This window comes from Gasterosteus aculeatus, chromosome 21 (assembly GCF_964276395.1).
Source record: "Gasterosteus aculeatus chromosome 21, fGasAcu3.hap1.1, whole genome shotgun sequence".
Taxonomy (NCBI): Eukaryota; Metazoa; Chordata; class Actinopteri; order Perciformes; family Gasterosteidae; genus Gasterosteus; species Gasterosteus aculeatus.
Window position 1 is genome coordinate 2,839,122 of NC_135708.1, and position 22,028 is coordinate 2,861,149.

Here is a 22,028-nt window from a genome sequence, read left to right on the forward strand (position 1 = left end):
CATAGATGCCATTCCTTTGCGCTCGCCTGTCATAGCGGGAGCCCCGTCCGTTGCAACTCCACACAGCTCGTCCCATTTAAGTTCCATCTTGTCAATTGCACCTGACGCGGCTTCAAAAATGTCCTCACCCGTTGTTGTGCCCTTTAGACTCCGAAGATCAAGCAGCTCCTCCGTAATGCAAAAGTCATCGTCAACTCCCCGCAAAGAAATGAACAGTTGTGCGGCGTCTGTTGCATCTTTCATCACATGCAATGGAGTAAAAGTCAAAAGCACAAGCTTTATGTGACACTTGATTCTGTATGTTAGCTGACAAGTCTTCCATTCAACGCACAATTGTGTTTGTGGACATGCTCACGTTGTTGAATTCCTGCATCTTTTCCGGGCACATTATTCCAGCGACTTTAATGAGGCACTGTTTAACCAAGTCAGCGTCTGAGAAAGCTTTCCCGCGGCGCGCTGTGAGTTGAGCTACCTCATAGCTAGCTATTGTAGCGTTTTCTTGTGTGTTGTTAGCAGGGTAAAAGTACTGTTGTTGAGCCTGCAGGTTCGCTGCCATGTGCTGGACTTTGTCCTCTCGCTCAGCAGCAGTGTAGGACGTGAAGGTCGGATGCTTGGTTTCGTAGTGTCGTCGTACATTGGACTCTTTCATCACTGCAACCGTTTCGTTGCAAATCAAACAGACACACTTCTCCTTGACTTCTTTGAAGAAATATTCATTTTCCCACCGTGTTTGAAATGTTCTGCATTCACTTGCTATCTTGCGTTTCTTTGGTTCTGCCATTTTGTCGTTGCGGAAAATTGTTTATTTAAACATTTTTTTTGTGGAAACGCTGGATTAGGACTGCAGCTAGTGAGTAGCTCCACCTACTGGTCAAACTAAGAACTACAATACAGTCAACTGCAAGTTTCATGTGTGGGCCACATTCCATTCTATTTTTATAATTTGCTGCGGGCCAATAAAAAATGGATCCCGGGCCACAGTTGGCCCGCGCGCCGTACTTTGGACACCCCTGTATTAAAGCAACGAGGAAGACGACAGTCGCACTGCTATGGCAACGCTATCTGTTGCTAGGGACTACGGCTTGGACGAAGGAGGGGGGGGATACTTAGATGCGGCGCGAGGAGATTCTGTCCCGCGACCAGCGGAACGTAGATCAGCAACGTGAATCAGGATGGTCGGATCCATGTGTGTGCAGTTACAGAACCAACGATGTGGCTGGCGATACGAAATGAAACCACAGGCAAACGGATCTCACGGCGGAGACCCGGGAAAAGAAAAGAAAATAAGGAACTATTCTGACCATGAGACATCATTCAGCAGCGTAACACAGTCGGCGCTTTCACTCTCTTACAGCAAACGTATCACAGCATCAGATCAACAGGGGACATTACGACATTTGCAGGTACACATTCAAACATAAATCAAAGGTAGCGGATTCGTTGATCCGGACTCTATCGTACCACGTTATGACTGAACGAATCAAATAAACATCAAGTTCATATCAACACGCTAAATTAGTCTGCCCAGAAAACCAGTGTTACTGTTTGATGGGCGTTGGTCATCAGCTTCCAGCTGACTGAGGACAGTTGAGCTCCGCGTAGGGAAACTCAGTGGATGAAGGCGATTTCGGCCGTGGGGTCCGAACTTCTCGTTGGGAACAGAGGCGGCGGGGGGTCAGAGAGCAGCTGTCTCTCCGGTCCTCTGGAGTCAACAGGAATGAAATCAAAAGGGAAAAGGAAGCGGGACGTAGTGGAGCGCGAGTCTTGAGTTCGTCCAGCGAGATTAAGACTGAAACTTGGGAATTGGAGGGAAAGAAAAGAAACCAAACAGCGTTGTGTTGTCTCGATCTGTCACTAACGGGAAGTCAGGCGAAAGAGATCAATCCTTTGGCGCAATCTCTTTTTATGACCTCGAGGTCCATAAATAAATGTCACTGTCCTCGGCCAATGGGAGCGCTCGGTGTTCTTTGGTACGTCCTCTTTTTATGGCCAAGGTGGTCTGGAGAGCTGCAGGGGTCCTGTTATCAGCCCCTGGCATCAGGCCACGGGGACCCCTATATGTTTGTGTTCTTCCTTTGTCCTCAGTGAAGAAACACGTGGTGAGGTTCATTAGCAGGGTGGAGGCCCAACAGAAGTATGAACATTTAGCATCCAGACACCCGATTGGTTTTCTCCGCCATGCGCCTGCAGATCAGAGCGACGGCGGGTGTGAAAAGTGGTCGGTGGAAGGATCCTTTGTCAGAAGCCACAAGCCGATCTCAGTTGGTATTTAGCGACATGGACCCTCCTCCTCCTCCTCCTCATGCAGATTCCATGTAACGTTACATGAGGACCTTCATGACCATGAGTTTGTTGTTTTCTACCTTTATGGAGAATCTGCCACAACACAGCGACTTGCAAGTAGCGCAGCGCCTTAAATAAAGTCACGTGTGTCTTTATGCGGCTTTAGAAATGAACACAAAGGGATTCTGTATTTGCTCATAAAGTCTGAAAAACGGCTTATTTGGCCGATGTTTTGATAAGCGACCGAAGCCAGTTCAGTGTTTCCATCATTATAACAGGGGTGCCCCCCCATGAAGTAGTACAACGGGGAGACACTGCAGTCCACCTGATCAATGGGACAACGTGGACGTCCTCCGACTCGCCTCATTCAGCCTCACTGGAAAATGGCTTCTGCTTTTATGTGTTACAGTTGTGTGATAAAGTGTTTGCTGCCTTCCTGATTCCTCATTTCTTTCATGTTCAGGCATGAAAATCCCTCACTTTTTTTTGGGGGGGGTATGGCAGCAAATCACTGTCAATATTCCAGAGCGCAAATCAGGTTGATGCGCGTAAATCAAACATCCGTTCGAGCAAACAAATAAATAAATAAATAAATAAATATCTCTGGTGAGACGGACTTTTGAACGTGAACTTCGTTGCTCGCGAGGAGAATCTCTGCTCGCGCTCGAAGGAGTTTTCTACGCGCTCGCTGTTGTTCTTTCTGACAGTAAGGGGGCGGAGCCAGTCACCATGGTCTCTACACCTGATTGGTTACAAACCCCGTCTTTGGATTGGCTGGAGTGATGCATTCACACAACTATAGAAGCCCATTTCCGCACTGAAGAAAGGGGATAGAAAGTCTAAATTATGAGATAAAACGTTGTGAAAACACAAACGCCACCTTTATGTAACCGTAGTGGAGCGTAGATGACAACCAGCTACAAGCATCATTTACCATCATTACCGCCACATTAAGACCGATGCGTCCAGCTGAAGAGATTCAGTCACTTGAATATCCAGAAGAATATGGAAGAGATTCCACTGACAAGTGCTACAGGCGGAATATGTGGGGGGGCGGTTACAGGCCAGTGGCTTTCTATTCAGAATGGTGGTCCCTGGGACAAAACCAGCTGAAAACCCCTAGAGGGGAAACATCCTTCTCACCTTTTTCACCCGTGACCCGTTTTCATGCCTGCATGTCACACTTAAATGTTTCAGATCAAACTAATGTAAATATTAGACACAGATGACACAAGAAACACAAAATGCAGTTTTTATCATTAAGGGGAGAAAAGAATCCAAACCTAAATGGCCCTGTGTGAAAAAGTGCTGAAAACATAAATGAAGTGAGGTTCATCACATCTTTGGAAAGCCCAGTTCCATTTCTCCAGCCACAGCCGTTCTCAATCTAGAAATCACTTAAATAGGAGCTGCCTGACAAAGTGAAGTAGACCACAAGATCCTCACAAGCGAGACATCAGGCTGCGATCCAAAGACATTCAGGAACAAATGAGGAACAAAGTCATTGAGATCCATCAGTGTGGAAAAGGTGACAAAGCCATTTGTAAAGTTTTGGGACTCCAGCGAACCACAGGGAGAGACATTGTCCACAAATGGGGACAACATGGAAACATGCACATTGTGTGAATACTGAATGGTCTGTATCTGCTTTATCTTTATGAAACAGTTTAATGTGAATGTTCCTTTGCACACGTCCCATGAAGCTTGATCTGTAGCATGACGTCATTTCTCCCGTTTGAATTCACATCTGGTGAAAGTACAGTGACAGGTCCATTTCTTATTTGTTATCCATTCATCTTCTTCATGAATATATTCCAGCACCTCGTCGCTGTGTGACGCCTGACTGACAGTCTGTGGTCGTCTGTAAGTAGTGGTAGAAGAAGAAGAGGTGCTCCATGTGGACATGAAGGACAAAGCTGTGTGTGAGAGTGATGTAATGTCCATGTCTCCATGCTGCTCTGACCCCCCTCCTCCTTTCAGGGTGGAGCCTGATGGAGTCCGATGGTTGACACCAGGTCTGAGGAAGTGTAAGTGTGCTTTGATTCATGAAGATTCAACCATCTTCACACTGTGACATCACTCATTCACCTCTGTGATGTCATCATCAACGTGTCAGTAGATGAACACATGATTAATAACTGCAGCTGTATTGTGTCTTGTTCTCTCATCAGATTCCTGTGAACTCACAATCGACACAAACACAGTAAACAAACAACTCAAACTGTCTGACAACAACAGGAAGGTGACACTTGTGGAGGAGGATCAGTCACATCCTGATCATCCAGACAGATTTGACTCCTGTCATCAGCTGCTGTGTAGAACTGGTCTGACTGGTCGCTGTTACTGGGAGGTCGAGTGGAGAGGAAGAGTTTATGTATCAGTGAGTTACAGAGGAATCAGGAGGAAAGGAAACAGTAGAGACTGTGTGTTTGGATACAATGATCAGTCCTGGAGTCTGATCTGCTCTGATGAAGGTTACTCTGTCCTTCACAATAAGACAAGAACACCCATCACCTCCTCCTCCTCCTCCTCCTCCTCCTCTGGTAGAGTAGCAGTGTATGTGGACTGTCCTGCTGGCTCTCTGTCCTTCTACAGAGTCTCCTCTGACACACTGATCCACCTCCACACCTTCAGCACCACATTCACTGAACCTCTTTATCCTGGGTTCTTGTTCTGGTTCTGGTTTGGTTCCTCAGTGTCTCTGTGTCCTCTTCAGGAGGGAGAGTCTCCTCCTGGTGGAGAACCTTCCTCTCTGCTCACCACATAGTTCAGTCTGTCCAGCTGATGGTGGTTCATGTGGGTGTAGATGCAGGTGGAGCAGGTGAGGGGTACCTGAGCTGGTCTGGACTCTGGGGGGTCCACAGCTCTCTGGGACTCAGATGGAAGTGTGAAAGAGCTCAGCTTAATGCTGCTGTGCTCCTTCAATCAATAGATGATCATTTAGATATTGGCTCCTAATTAGGCTTTAATCTTCATCTTTATGTGTTCAAGAAGACATTTTATTAGACGCTCTTTCATCTGTCCCCCCATATGAGACAAATGTGTCCTTATGTGTGTGTGCGCTTCATCAGCAATAATAAAAACAAGGTGAAGAAGGAAAATATGAATGTGTAATTCTTTTTGAGCCCATTTTAACTTCAAATCTTTCTAAATCTGTTGAGTGAAATCAAATCAAACACACAAAGCACAAGCCCACATTTGATAACAGGGTGGAGTTTATCTCCTCACAAAGTGGAGTATTGAAAGTGTGTGTTGGACAGAAATATATACATAAATAAAAGTGATGAAATCTGCTGGGTGTAAAATATACATACAGCAACATGAATTAGCAGTTTTGGTGCCTTAGAACGTTGTGTCAATGCAATGAGCTTCATGGCCTCTTAACCTCTTGTGAGTGCTTATGAGTGACTACAGCTGGTGACTCTGAGGCATTTAAATAGAGCTCATTGGATACAAACGCCCACAAACGCTACAATGGGAAAGTCAAAGGAGCTCAGCATGGATCTGACAAAGCGAATCATTGACTTGAACAAGTCTGGAAAGTGACTTGGAGCCATTTCAAAGCAGCTGCAGGTCCCAAGAGCAACAGTGCAAACAGTAGTTTGTGAGTATAAAGTGCACGACGCTGTTTTGTCACCATCAGGAAGAAAACACAAGCTATCACCTGCTGCTGAGAGAACATTGGTCAGGAGGGGGACGAGTCAACAGAGAACCACCAAAATGCAGATCTGCCAAGAAGTAGAAGCTGCTGGAACACAGTGTCCATGTCCACAGTCGTGTTTGGCATCTCCATGGACGGAGAGGCTGCCGTGCAGGAAGGAAGCTCTTGCTCCAAAAGCGCCACCTTAAGGCTCGACTGAAGTTTGCTGCTGATCACGTGGACCAAGATGAGACCTTCTGGAGGAAAGTTCTGTGGTCAGACGAAACCAAAAAATGAATGAACTAACGCAGATCAGCTGTTCTGGAAGCGGATACTCAGAGTAAGTCAACTCGGAGTTCAGGGATAGACTCAGAGTTTGTTGAACCTCCTTTCTGGAATACCCCCCATGTCTACCATCAAGCACGGTGGTGGTAGTATCATGCTGCCAGTGGATCTGGTGCTGGTGGATGTGAACAATGCTGAAGAAACAAGTCCATGTCAGAGAGCCATCACATTTAACTGAACAGCACCAATTCTGTTGTCCAGAGGAGCGGTCAAAGATTCAACGAGAAGCTTGTGGACGGCCACCAAAAGCGCCTAATAGAAGTGAAAATGGCCAAAGGACATGTGACCAAATATTATCACTGCTGTATGTATATTTATGACCCAGAAGATTCATGTTCTCTGTTAACCCATAATTAAGTCCTAAAAGAACCAAACCTCATGAATGTTGTTGTGACAGAGTGATTGGAACAGATTCTTCTATCAGAGGAAAATCAGACTTGTAGGAATAAGGGGAAACTCAAGGAGAGCCATGACATCATGTTCTTTACAAGTGTATGTAAACGTTTGACCACAGCTGTAGTGGGTAGATATGTGTGTTTAGCTCTACAGGCTTCATGCTGTCCTGATATCCACATGTGAGGCCGTTGATGAGCGTAGCTGATTTCCTGTCACGCCACCTCATCACTGGCTCTGTCACAGGCACTTTGCTGGAGGCCCACTGGCACAGTTCTTGTTATCATCTCCTATTCTACATTCTCTCTCTACATAATAAATCACATCACAGTTTTTAAATACAATTAGCAGAGCCAGCTGTTTTCTGACACATTGTGTACAACTACAGGATCTTTACAGTAAACTGATGGAGATCAGATGTAAACATTTGATTATCATATAACCACAAAATACTCAATGTTAACATTGTAATGAGTTATTTAGACAAGATGATTTCAGACAATATCAGGAGAGAAGATTCAGCAGTGACACAAAATGAGAATATTACTGAATAGGAAAAACAATAGGAAAGCCTACTATATACAGAATAATATGTACAGTATTATACGTTAATTTCATCAACGTACATTTAAATAATAAAACCAAAAACACATAAGGAAATGATGAAGTCATTTAGGAGTAGCAGGTCTCCAGAAGGGAAAAAAGCAGAGGGACGTCAGCAGAACAATGGGCTGCATCTCATTGACCTTTGACCTGACCATCCGGAGTAGCTGGTCTCTTGGTGTAATGCATCAGAGGGCGGTCAGGCTGAGGCCCTGCTGGGACGGAGAAATGGAAGTTCTATTCTCCTGCAGAGGGGCACAAGCATCTTTGGGGAGAGACAGATGGACTCTTCTCTATCGCAGAGGGACTTTGTCTGTCTCTCTAAAGCAGGGGTGTAAAACTCATTCATTCACTCATTGGATGGAACGCGGGCCGGACCATTAAAATCATATGGAGGGGTGGCGCTGACGTTCAATATAAAAGGAGCAGAAGTGGCTGCGCATGCGTGAGGACGTTCTGTGATTCTCACAATAAGACATCCGGCGGGAGACTTTGACATATGTGCTCTAAAGGTTTCTTCCCTTTATTGATGCTTTTTCATCTTCATCAAGAAAGTGGCGAACGAACCCCTTTCCCGCCTGTGACGGGCTTTGTAGCGTCGGCCTCGGGCGACCTCTCGGTATCAAATCGGTATCTTCTCCTCCTTCTGCCATTGTGGGTTAGAAAAACAGCTTAGTAGACTACTAAACTGTTCATTGGAATTAAGATTTAATAGTAGTACACAAATTAATTCAGTTTCCTAGTTCTGAGGTTCTGCATGGACCTGCTCATATTGGACCCGCCTCTCAATATTGGTAATCCAATCAAAAGACGTGCACGCACTACGAGGCCGACATACAAAACACATTCAACGTAACAACAAGAGACACACGTGCTTTAAACACACAGGGAAGGCGCAGGTGATTGGACACAGGTGGAAATACAGGTGGACACAATCAGGGACACGGCGGACAATCGCAGGGCAGGAAGTGAAGCTAACCCAGGGACACAAGAGGCAGGAAACTACAAACCCACACAAAGTCCTCTCTGGTAGAACGGGTGAGGAGGCCCTCATCCGGCCCAGTGGGATTAGGATATTTTCTAATGTCCCTTATCGCTTTCAGACCCAGTTGGGTCTCTACGTTGGTGTAGAGAGAATCAACGTCGATGGAGAAAAGCATAACACTAGATTAATAAAATGTTCCTAATCACTTCATAGGTGTCTTTTTATATATCTTTCATGCTTTTGGGACAAGCGGTTATTATGGATATCAATAAACTCTTCTATGAGACACAGTCTCTGCCGGTGGGAATCCGATGTGGGACCGTCCAGGTCTCTGGTCTAATTAAGGTGGTTAATGGGTTCTGGGGTAAGATTCCTTCAGGTGGATGAAGGGCTGGCGAGAGAACTCTGTGCTATAGTTGAAATGGTTCATCAGTTTAGATTTTCTGTGATAACTATAAAGGTCTCTGCAGAGCATCTATTTGTCCGTCACTAGTGGAGCAGGAATGAAGTAGAAGCTCTTCTCCAGCAGTCCTTCATCCCCCTGATATAATAATCATCTTTTATCAGGATGTGGCTTGAATTAAATTGCACTGTTCTGATGACGATCTGGTGCTCGAATTCAAACCTTCAAACAGAACTTTGACTATTGACGCATTGGGTGAACACCAACAGTGAGACAACTCATTTATAGTCTGGTTATTGGCCCCTGATCCCAGGGTGGTGCCCCGTTATTATTTGTTAAATACTATTAATTTGAATAATTTAACGTTTCTACCTGCTGATAAACAGGAACCTGCCAGATGTCAACAGGTGCCATTGCTTTTTAACTTTAATAATGTGTGATAATTTGATAACAAATAAGATTGTTACACTTTTATTCACCACGTTTGTGTGTAAATGTTGAATATTGAACTACAAATTAGTTTGATACCTTTTTACAGTATTTTTTACTAATTTCCTGAATGAACAAACACATAGTGTGAAAATGAGTCAAAGTATAGTCCTACTAGTTTTAGTGTACCTGAGCACAGTACTACTAAGTACACTGTGGGGATGCTGACCATTGTGGCACGGCTGCTTCTCAGTGTGCTCCTCAGGCTTTGCCTCTGTGTTCTTTGGGCCTGATGCTGAAGGTCCACCTGGATTATTTCCTCCTTTCTCCTCTTTGGGCGTTTGTACCTCCTGCTGCACCCTGCTCTCCAACACCACCTGACCCTCCACCTCTGTCTTCATCTCCTGTCCTGAATTGTGTCTCTTTGGCTGTGTCTCCTCTGCTGTGTCCTTCTCTTGCCGGCCACTCTCCCCTGCCTCCTTCTGGACCTTTTCCTCCAGGTCTTCCAGAACACCAACACGCATTAACAAAAGCAATATTCTCTATGATGTTGCTTCATTTGACATCACTGCAGCACTCAGAAGACGTTAGGATGAAGCTGCTGCTGCTCACAGGCTGATTCACATGATTATCAGAAGGAAGTAAAACCCAGACTGTACCTGTATTTGTCAGAAGGTAATTACTCCATGGACATGCATGTATTAAATAAGGACATGATAAAGTAAGCAGTGCTACAATGTCTTCTCACAGCTAATACGCTTAGCTGCTTCTCAGATGTGTGTTTGATAATGTGGCCCCCCGGACTGGAAGGAGCCCTGTAGAGAGTGACAGATGATACCAGGTGGTAAGTATGGGCACCTTTGGTTGCCTGGTTCTTCCACGTCTCCCTGTTGTGGTGAATCTCCTTGTTCCATGTGACCTTGAAGCCCTTGAAGTCCACCGTGGTCAGAGAGCAGCTGCCCTCTGAGCCTGTACTCTTCACACTGGACCTCTTTCCATCACTGCCACTGACACTGTGGTCACTGTGGACAGTGTAGACATGTGGACACAAACACACATCCTGTCAGACGTGTTGAGGTAGAAAGCTGGTGCCTCTTATTGGACAAAGCAACGCCGTCAACGTTACCCTTCAAAGTAAAAGCATCAACGTGTTGACATGTAAATGGATGTAAATATTGGTTCCTAGCGTGTTTAGATGATAATGCAGACGTGCTGTTCATGCTTAAGGTTATAGTGTATTAAAGTACTAGTTTCCTTAAATATGATATGCAGCAATTAGATATGCAGCACTGACGTGGTAGTTCTCCAGAACAGCTCGGTCATTGTACAACATGGCGGTGTCTGACCTGCAAATGCGACACGGCTACTTCAGGAATGATCTCCCTCACCGCCATCGTCAACGACCCCCGGTCTTGTCTGTGTTCTGTGTGTGTGTGTGTGTGTTCTGTGTGTGTGGGTGTGTATGTGTGTGTGTAAGCAGGTGTAAGCTGTCAGCCGCCCGCTACCTTAAACCGTATTCTTCGGTTTTACTGTCTGCCTTCAAAGTAAAAGCTCAGTAGCGGGAAAAGAAGCGGAAAGAGAAGGAAGAGGACAGATAAGTGAGTTTAGCAGGATGATGTGTGTGTGACGTATTCTATAGATTTGCACAGGGCCTTCGTCTCAGACGGGTTGATATGGTGGAGGACGATATTGCTGCAACCCTCTCCAAGATGGGCACAAAACTAAGGAAGGTCTGCAGACGGGCTGTTGAGAGGACGAGACGACAAAAAGGACAGCTCATCGGTGGACGGCGGCAATTTGTTGTAATTGATGAGTCATTTCCGCCATAAGAGAAAGGTGTGTAGAGCTGCAATAAAAGGCTTGCTGTAAATGGTTTGTGATGCTAAGTCATAAAACACCATCTCAATTAGTGGCTGGACAGAATTTTCATTAAAATGAATGTTTTTGGTTTCTTGTACCATAAAGCTTTCGCTCTCAGTCTACTTTCAGTCTGCATGTATAAGTATTCTCATATTGTTTTTCATATATGAAAAACTAAACAACCATTGTTGTAATGTAATTTGTAATTTGTATTTGATGACACTCTAAAAAGTAAAAATACATTGATTTCTTACATTTAGTTCATCACAGGTCATCATGTAGTTGGTCAATACACCACATGAGCTGTTTATGTTTCTTTCCATTGTTTTTTATCAGTGTGGGAGAGGAAGAATGGGTGGCATGGAGAAGACGGAAATGGGTCTTCGGCGTGCTTGGTGTGCAGCAGCAGAGGAGCAAGAGAGCGAAGCCGGTGCTGCGCCTTGTAGAAAGAAGAGGACCTTGTCCCACTGAATGCACATCCTGTCAGGATAGGATCAAACATCATTAGTGATGAATGGCATGCTTATCGTTCCCTGCATGCACTTGGCTACAATCATATGACTGAATCATGCAAGGTGGCATGTAGATGCCCAAACAGGTGCCCACACACAGCACATAGAAAGAGGCGTAGCATTAAGGAGCAAGTGTGGAGGCAAAGAGGTGATCAAAGCGAATGCTTTGTGTCTGACCATCTTTGTCTTATAGAGGGACTCAATGGCTAAGCAGGAACACAGAGACGGTCCTCTTGGTAGGACACTACATGATGTAGCTAACAGGTACAGGGTGGAGGCTACAATGGAGGCTAAATAGTGGGGGTGGATCACAGTTTCATTTCCATTGCTGCCCCTGAAAAGGTTTGCTGAGTTTAGAGATCAGAATACAGGAAAGCACATGGTGATTTTACTGGGAAATATCTAGATGCCGTCCATGACTTGATGTTGTGCTGATGGACCATGTTTTAAAAAAAAGTTAAACCGTTAAATGTTCAGAGGAATAAAATAATGCTAATCTACCTCAGTTTTATCATGCACTTTAAGGTCATTTCAATGTTTTTGATAATATGCCTCGATTTTTACAGATCCTGAAAGTGTTTTTATTTTTTACATTTGTAGTCCACAGCAATAAATAAAACTATTTTGGCCGTCACAGTTGAAACACTTGTACTATGTTTTTTTTCTTCCCATTATATCAGCCATGGCCACATTTTAGATGTAGAGGATGTGAAAATTATAAATACGTAATACGTAATAAACGTAATAAAATATTTATTAGCCTTAATGAGGCTTGTTCCCGCTTTAGATCCGGTAGCTGTAAAAATAATAGTTAACTGTTAACAAGTGCATTGTTAACTTATAATAGATGAGCAATAAAGTTTATTTTAATATCAATAAGCAAACAAAATAGGATTAATAAAGGCATGGAAAAGATGCTTATAAATGTGTTATAGCCTGCTATTAATTGTATTATAATGCCATTATTAACACTTATACAGGCTTATAAATGTTAATAAGCATCTTGTAAGGACTTACAAGGGCCTTATTACCTATTAATTAACGGTCATTACAAGGACCTTAATATACAGCGTTACCGTTCTAGGTAAAGACTTCTGTGGAGCTCAATTAGAAACAGTCATCACTGAGTAGTAAGTACATGTAGAACACAAGGCACTCATTTAGAAGTGTGCTCCCAATAATATGGGTGAGCTTCAAAGTTCATCCATGACCAGGGTCCATGATAATGTGACATGACTTCCTCCAGGGTCTCGTGGACGGCGAAACAGAGCTGTAGGGTCAGCATGTCCACTGAGGACGGGAGGAACGTTGTGTGACTCATTCCAGTGAGTCATAGATCGTTATCGAAAGCTTGATTGGACTTTTATTCGTGATTCAATTTGTCTTCAGCACTGTCCTTTGCATTTTACGATGACTCTTTATAAAGACGTGCTGGTGGTAAACACACTGTACCTGTCTACAAACTTTCTTGTCCTCTTTACCACTACTTGCACTAAAGCACATACATTTTGCTACGAGATGAAGACAACAGTAAAAATGCAGTGCAAACATGAAAAGACGTCTGATGGGTCTTAATTATGGGACCTATTTGTTATCTTAATAATGCATAATAATATAGAGGATATCATCCTAAATATTGGTCTTGAGGGGAAAGTTGTATATGAATGGATTTATTCTATTTATTTGATCTTTTTGTCGACGTGTAATATGACATCAATTGCCCCAATGACCCAACTTCACAGAGCAATGATGAGGCCATTGGGGCGACCACCACAGAAAGTGAAGGTAGATTTGTGAGCATGTTGACGAGAGCACAGAAGTGAGACAACCAGGGCCAGCAGCACAAACTACTCCACCTCAGGGACATGTGGCTGCTCCTGAGAGAGTCCACCTAGTTCCCAGTGAGGAGAGAGGCTTCCCAGGTGTGTTACATCATTTAAACATGCAACAATGTACTGCAACACACACGTTGGTCTCTACATTCATCGTCAATTCATCCAGTGTTCATTTGAACAACTTCAAAACTTTTTATAGATTGGAAAGTTCTTTCAAATCCCAGTGATGCAGCAAAGACCTTCAAAGAGGACATTTTAAGGCAGCGTGCAACTGGAAAGTCTTTATATCTGACCATGGATGTGGGAGACACGCAGAGGACGGGGAAAGGGCGTTGCTTTCTTTTTATAAGGTGGCCAATGTTGAGTGGGCGCGGCCCTTGACATGCACACTCCAGGGTGAATTTGGTTACAGACACAACTAAAGATAGAAAGTATCATATATGAATCTAACTGATACTGTGTATTTTCATTTTTCAGGAATCCAGCAATTGGTGATGGCGTGACTCAACGTTTCTTTGCAACCATCATGTCCAAACTTCAATATGGTTTTGAGATCAATTTTGGCAGGTGAAGATTCTATTTGACCGATGGGTGGTTGTCAGCTATCAGGCTGATAACTGATCTGTCTACATACCCCGAACATTAAATTAGTTTGAATATAGATGTTCTTTACATTCTGCCCTTTTCAATGCTCCTTTTCTCTTCTCATTTAAGTACCAGGAGGAGCTCTTCTTTCTGAGGGTGAACAAGATCACCTGATTCCTCCACCTCGCGGTGCCTTTTGGAGAGTGACTTCTTTGTTGCTGCTGGCTGAATGATTGCTCATTCATTCCTCCTTGATGGGCCGGGCCTTGGAGGACTCAGCCCAGCTGTTCTGCATGTGCTCTTTGGTGGAAGCCCAGAAGAAGTCATGATGAAAATATCAAGGACTGTGCTGACCTCGATATCCGCAAGACAGTCAAAGTGGTAATGTACATTTTTACAGAAAGATTGGAATGATACCGATTTGGGGCAAGTAATACCTGATGTCAGATATATAACACTAAAATCACACTGTTTACTCATTTAAACCAGCGTGCTGAAGCAATATTTAAAGCATGTAATTATAGTGACTGATAATTAAGTAAAATGGGTTTTTTGAGGATGTGACGAGAAATGAGATTATTTTACATGTGGTTTAAGATCTCAGGCTGTTGTCAGCCGTGTAATTGAAGGTTATTGACAAGTTGTTCTATCGCAATTTATTGTATAGATTCTGAATATAATGCAAATCTTGAGAAATGAGACAATCTATTCTAATGGTCCTTATTAGCTGGAGGGTACAGAAGAATTGTCATCTGAAGGAAAGAACAATACTAATGAGTTGTCACTGTCTTGGGATTTGCCTCAAGTCACATGTGAGAACAGAAGATGCTGCTGGACAAGCTGATGCTCCACGCAGTGAGTATTCTCATCTGTACTTTAACAGATCATTTCAACCAGACAGACAAATGAGCGTTGAAGTTCACACTCACAATGTTCACATTGTGTCTTTTTTGTGCTTCACACAGATGTTGATGAGTTGATTGTTTTGCGCTAGTTAAGTAGTTAAAGATTAGTAAGGCGGCTTTCCTTTTCGTAATGCAAATGATTTGCAGGTACTTGGAAGAAGCTCAAGACGGGTTAAACAGTTACGAAGGGGCTTAAAAGAGACGCTGATCTGGCCTTTGCTACCTGAGAGGAAAGACACAATTCCCCTCCTCTTTCCAAGAGCATGTGATGTACAGCGCACACCACAGGTCAGTGACCCCGTGAACTCACACTAGTGACTTTCTCAGAAATGACATGCGTTTTCTACTCTCATGCAGACTTTGGTTAAAGTGAAGTTTTGGGATCTGAAACGGGTTGCAGGGAAATAATCACATTCAGCTTTTGATCACTGGTTTCCTCCCTTTAAGTTAAACCGACATCACTGCATAAGCAAGTACTGCTCAGACATGGTTGTCCTGAAGTCTTTGCAAGTTGTGTTTCATAGAAATGAACTGACAGTAATTGCTGCCTAAAAGGAAGGAAACCAATTAAAGTGTTACCGTGTAAAAACCTCCACTGTTACTTTACAGGTCATTTAGCAGACGCTTTTACCCAAAGCCACTTACATTACACTTTCTTTTTTACATTTGGCCCGGGGAGCAATGAGGGGTCATGTGTCTTGCTCAGGGACACTTCGACTTGAGACATCACATCACATCACATGTCATTTAGCTGACGCTTTTATCCAAAGCCACTTACAATAAGTGCGTTTCAACCATAAGGACACAAATTCAGAAGAACAAGAAAGTGCAATTTAATCAAATAAGCCAATTTCCAACTTGCTGTAGATAAGAACCATTATAAGTACAATGTAAGTGCTACAGTTAGTTAGTGTGTTAGTGGAGGTAGAGTCTGAAGAGGTGAAGGCTCTCGGTGGTCCTGATGTCTTCAGAGACCTCCTTCCACCATTTAGGAGCAGGACAGCAAAGAGTGGAGATCTAGTCGAGTGTTTTGCTCTCAGTGAGGAGGAACCAGCAGTTTATCACATGCAGAGCGGAGAGTGCGGGTCGGGATGTCGGGTTGGACCAGGTCCTGGATGTAAGCTGGACCCCATCCATTCACAGCACGGTACGTGAGCACCATGTTTAGAGGACTTAGGAAGGTTGAAGAGCAGTGGAGCTGCTGCACTGTGGATGAGCTGCAGAGGTGGAATGGTGGTAGCAGGAGACCTGCAGGAGAGAGTTACAGTAGTCCAGGAGGGAGACGACAAGAGCCTGAATCAGTACCTTCTGAGTGAGAAGAGGACGTGTTCTCCTGATGTTGTAGAGCGTATCTACAGGATGGTGTTGTCAGTGATGATGGGAGTCAGGGAGAGTAGGCTGTCGAGTGTCACGCCGAGGTTCCTGCAGTCAAAGTGGGCGTTAACACGGAGTTGCCAAAGTTGAAAGTCAAGTCCTGGGTCGGAGAGTCTTTTCAGTAATGGGGCAGCCGGGATTCGAACCACCAACTTTGCGGTTCCCAGCACACCCGCTCTACCCCCCTGCGCCACGACGACTCCACTATGCTTCTTTAAAATAACAACAATGTCCTAATTGAATAAAAGTTGTATTATTCTAATTGAAAATGTCTCAATTACCTTTCTGCTGATATATTGTGCTTTCAATTCTCTTGTTTGGAAACAAGTGTCAACTCTTAGTATAAAATCAATCTGTCAGATGGTCTTGGAGAAGATAAAGTGTCGAACACAGGATGACGACGAAGACAGTGACGTCTCTTTGGAGGATACATGTCGGACCACAGGATTCCTTCGCTCATTTATTGAGAATGTAAATGAATAGAACCTTTTGAAAGGTCTCCATAGGTTATTTAGCAGATACTCTACTTTTCTTTTTAACTATGAATTCTGAACAACTCAAAGCAGAAATGAACCTTTTTCCCCAATTAAAGTCCTTCTCTGCAGTAAAGTAAATATTGTCTTTTCTGTTTAGCATCTGTCAGCATCCTTGGGAAACTCCTACAGTTGTGGATAGGATGGAATGTGCTCCCCAGACACCAGCTGGATATCAGCGTGGTGGAGAGCAACTTCTCCACTTCCTCCACCTGCTTCCACCAGCTGAAGCTTCCAGTACAAAGACTACTGCCCCTCTGAAATGGACCTTCTTGCTGCTACTTGTAGGACACTGTGTTTGGGTTGGTCTAAGGACACTGTCCATCAAGATAACACTTTGTATGTGCACTTCAGAGCTGCAATGAATAGTCGACTAAATCGACTACATCGATTGTGAAAAATTGTCGACGTGGATTTTTAGCGTCATATATTTTATGTCAGAGCTGCCGGTAATTTTCATTCAGCATTGCAATGCACTACCGTAAGTGCAGGGGGCAGTATGGCTTACATTGTCTATATGCACCAAGGCATAGACATAGGCCGTTTCTCAATACCTAAGACGGCGAGAACGGACTCGCGTTCCCGCGAGAATAGACTCGGGAGACAGACTCGGAAGTCCTGACTCACGGGTACGGGAGAACGGAGAACAGTAGGCGGAACGCAAGTGGAAATGTATAAAAAGCCAGCAGTGTGTTAACGGTTGTGGAAGGTGTTTGTTGAAATTGCAAAAGTATTACGTAAAACATCTTGCAAGAAAAAAATGGGTGGGTGTCTGTCCGCTGCGCAGGCCACACTTTGCAATTAGTAATAAATCATGCGCTGAAAAACCCACAGATCAGCAAAGCACTTGGAGCTTCAAGAAGTCTCGTTGAGCACTTTAAAAGAAGTGAACTGGCTGCAAGCGACCTAAAATTGAAGCAAAAACAAATGGGGACTCCTGAACACAAACTTGTCCAAGATGTCAGTACCAGGTGGAACAGCACCTATCACATGATTAGTCGCCTACTGGAACAGAGGTGGCCAGTCACTGCAGCCCTTTCTGACCCGGCCACACAGAGAGGGAAACAATACCTGGACCTCAAAAGCGATCAGCGGACCCTTCTCGAAGAACTGGCCCAAGCTCTCCAGGCCTTTGAATGTGCCACTGTGTACTTGAGTGGTGAGAGTTATGTGACAGTCTCTGCACTGCCTCCTCTGGTCAAAGGGCATCTGAAGTCCACCCACACTTCTTATGAGACCTGTGCAGGCCTTCCAGGCAGCTGCTTCAAAGGAAACCACTGCACGGTGGTCAGGAGAGGTCACCTTCACCGATGACAAACAGAGCAAACAGATCATTGCAGCCGCACTTGACCCACGATTTCTACAACTGAAATTCCTGACAGCAGAGGAGAGGTTCAGTGTTCAAAACAAGGTACAAGCTCTGGCACTACAGCACATGGATAGGAGTACTGGGAACCAAGATGCCACAGCATCAGCTGAAAAGGGATCTCCAAATAGGAGGACTGTTTCAGTACTGGATTCACTGCTTGGATCAGACTCCACAGACAGTGACAATGACGACAGTGAAGAGGACGCGCACAACCAAAAGATCCGCAATGAGGTGCTGATGTATTTTGGAGAGCAGCCTCTGTCAAAGACAGAAAGTCCCCTGTCTTGGTGGAAGTCGAATGAGATTAGATTAGATTCAACTTTATTGTCATTGCACAGGGTACAAGTACCGAGGCAACGAAATGCAGTTTAACATCCAACCAGAAGTGCAAAGTAGCAAAAAGTTCAGAGTATGTGCACATGTAAAGTGTAATAAGTGAATAGATAGATATGTACAGTAAGAAATAGTTATGCATAATGAACAGTAAGAAATGGATAAGCAATAACAGTCAAATGTTCAGTGGCTGGAGGAGGGTGTGGCAGTCAAGCCAGGGTGGAGGGGAAGAATGAGGCAAGGTTTCCAGCTCTGGCATCACTAGCCAAATCATTCTTGTGCATTCCAGCTACGTCTACTCCCTCTGAGCGGCTCTTCTCAGCAGCTGGGAACATCGTCTCCAAGAAGAGAGCCAGCCTCAGTCCAGAGCATCTCAATATGCTCACCTGTTACATTGCAATTTGAAACGTGTATGAATGGTGTGTTCCCCTGAAGTCATTTGGATTTACTTTTAAACCCTTACTTGCACTTTAATTGTCGGGAAGGATGGACTATTTTTTTTAGTTTTGGACATTGAATGTTAGAGTTATTTTGCACTTGCAGAGGCTTGATTGTTATTTTGAGTTACTTTCAAAACTTTATTTGCACTTTACTTTTAAAAGCATATTTTATTCAATATCTCCAAGCTCCAATGCTCTGTAAGTACGGGAGTGTTTGGATGAAGCACACATGGAACTATAACCGGGTGTTTTACTTGTGCTGCCCACCCGATACGGGAAAGACGGCCCTTTTTGTTAAGCTAGTTAGCGTTGGCGCAGGTAGTTTGCTAGTTAGCATGCTAGCGTGCAGCATGATGACCTGGACCAAAAGTAAACATCCCAGAATATTTTTTGTGTGTTTGGTGTTGCTAATGCGTTAGATTGTTGCTGTACCCATAAATATTATTGCATTTCACATTGAAATACGTGTTTAGAGCAATGGGGCTAAATACAGATTGCAAGGGTGAAGGGCTGAATTCAACAAGTTGTGCTCTGTAAACACAGAGCTGCCAACTTTTCAAAAAAACTTGGAGTGAGATTTTGTCGGGGGTGACCAAGATTTTGCCGCGCACGCAGCCACACACGTTGGTGGCTCATATCAGGAAATTGGAATTCATTTGGCGTAGTACCCATGTTGTACCCTGCATTCTGGTGGTTTGTGGGGCCCAACGTCGTTGAGAGGGGCGGCCTGCTGGAGATGGACAACATTGGTTACATTCTGAGAAGCAGAGACGTAGCTGATGGTCCACCCCAAGGACATTCTGGTTTAAGTAGATGTCATTTCATGCATTCCAGTGGATTTTTGGGTGGTCTGCCTGAACTTATTCTGATTCATGTTCATCTGCTCATGACTTGTGGGGCCTTCTAGACTTGAGCTGAACATTCATCCAGAAAACTATTGCTGTGCCTCAATGACTGTCTATGTACCACAACATAGCCTAATTAATAGACCTGCGTTTAAGATTTGACCAATTTAGGTTGTTTTGATTACAATGGTATTCAACTAACTCTTAACTAAAACCTCACCTATATTGTTAATAATTATATAAGTATTCTTAAGAGCACTTAATGATTCATGTTCAGCAAAAAATGACAAGTTTAGTTAGGGAAAAATATTTTTCATTATCAAACAAAAAAGTGCAACAAATAAAGTGCTTAAACAGTAGCCTTTCAAAGCAAAACAATGGATACACATAATATAAATACACATAAATAAAATAACAAAAGATGAGGTATTAAGAAGGAGATCAGAAGCTGGTTAGTATCTTTTTTTATCAAGCATTGTTTATTAAGGCTTAATAAACAATGCTATGATGTTTTGAGCGTGCAGTACACCAAGAGGTTAACAAGGTGCTCTCCTGCTGCTTGTTGTGACAGTTTACATTCACCACTCAAAATCACACAAACGCAACTAATAGTCAGCTGTGGTTTTCTCTGCTGTTTGACTGTTGTGGCTGATACTGCAAGGTGGTTGTAATACAGATTGTTTGGAGCAATGCCCTCAAAGGCACATTACAGAAAAGATACCTTCTACATACGAAACCTACAGATGTTATTAATGATAGGGCAGTTGTTATGTGTATCAAGGTTAGCTTAATCCAGGACTAATAAACCACCAGGTACAGAGGAGGTTTGATACAGTAACAGCATCTGACCATCGATTAGCCTACTAAAGCATACACACCTAATGGTCGTCTTGGTATTCAAACATTAAGAGGTTGGTATTCAGATGGACAGAGGCATAAACATCATTATGCGTTACTGCAAAACACAGCAAGACCTCATTCATTATGGAATCCATGGAAACGTTTTTATTAACTATATGAAATAGTCAAAGCATAATCGTAAAATGCAGCATTTCTTTAATATTACGAACTGAATAACCAATTTAACAATATTAATACAGTTGTTGCATTTGTTTATTACAGAACAAACATCCTGTTACTAAATATGCTGTGATGAAGAATGATGTCCCCATCAATATTTCAGATGGAGATGGCCCAAGACCCTGGCCCTCCTCATAATTACACACTGATAGAAGCTCAATACTCACTCCCATCCAGTCTTGCTGGAGTTTCGTTGGCCTGTGAACAGGCTTTCGTTGCCCGCACGCCACTCTATGAGGGCTTGGGTTTCCTCAGTTGTCCCTTATTGAAGATATCACGGTCATATTAGTTCAAATGCACAATGACACCCATTATTACAAGCCTGCACAGTATGGTCTAAGATATAAAGACCATGAAGTTCAATTTAAACATGCCGCTAGGAATCTAAACTCCGTACTTTAACATATTTAACTAACGTTAAATGACCGAAAAATAAACTAACAGATTAGACGTCATACAAAGCAAAACGAATTGTATGTGTCACGTTTAACTGCTACTTTAATACCAGCATCACATTAGAAGATGATTCTCGAGAATAGGCGGCTGGAATGAGCGCTGACCGCCCGGTGCGCGAGAGGTTACGTTATAACGGCTCCGTTAGATTTGGAGGCATTTTTTTTAAATAGGCTGAATGTTGACCACACATTTGTTGCTTAAACCGCTAACTTGTATCCTTAAAAAGTGTTCACATCACATTCCGTTAATTAACAAAAGTGGTATTTAATAAAAGACGACTTACAGTTGTGCGTTTTCTCATCTGCCATCGCAGCTTGCTGAGGTGAAATGCATTCTGGGATATATGTCTCTCACAAGAACAGACGAGCCTGCTTCGATGCATGCCCGGTAAAATGGGCGGGGCGAGTCACATCCGGGTATTATGACCGTTCTCGGCCAGATGCGGACTTGAGAATTGGAACAGTACTCGGGCTGTGACTGATGACGTTTCACGAGTCCACGAGAACAAAAGTCCACACAAGAACGCATATTGAGAAACGGCCTGAGACAAAGCAGACGTCCTCTTTTACCCGGTAGTGATGGGAATTACGCCTCTTTTTAGAGATCCGGCTCTTTCGGCTCCCAAATGGCTCTTCTGATTTTTTGGTGCTTAAATTAATTTATCACCAACAATAATGTAAAATTATGCGCAATAGGAATTACTAATGTAAAAAAAACACTCTCAAATGTTTTTATATAAATACACTTTTATTTATACACTCTACAAAGTGATAAAAAATAAATTAGTGCAAAAACAAACAAATGAACTTAACTAACTTTT

At 43.5% G+C, this 22,028-nt stretch overlaps 1 protein-coding gene and 1 pseudogene across 2 annotated transcripts in view; one reads left to right on the forward strand and one right to left on the reverse strand.

Annotated features, from left to right (window-relative positions):
* LOC144390332 (uncharacterized) overlaps nt 1–22,028 on the forward strand; it is a 243,100-nt gene that overhangs the window by 93,818 nt on the left and 127,254 nt on the right. The window lies entirely within an intron of this gene.
* LOC120814248 (dual specificity calcium/calmodulin-dependent 3',5'-cyclic nucleotide phosphodiesterase 1A-like) overlaps nt 1–22,028 on the reverse strand; it is a 609,273-nt pseudogene that overhangs the window by 31,068 nt on the left and 556,177 nt on the right. The window lies entirely within an intron of this gene.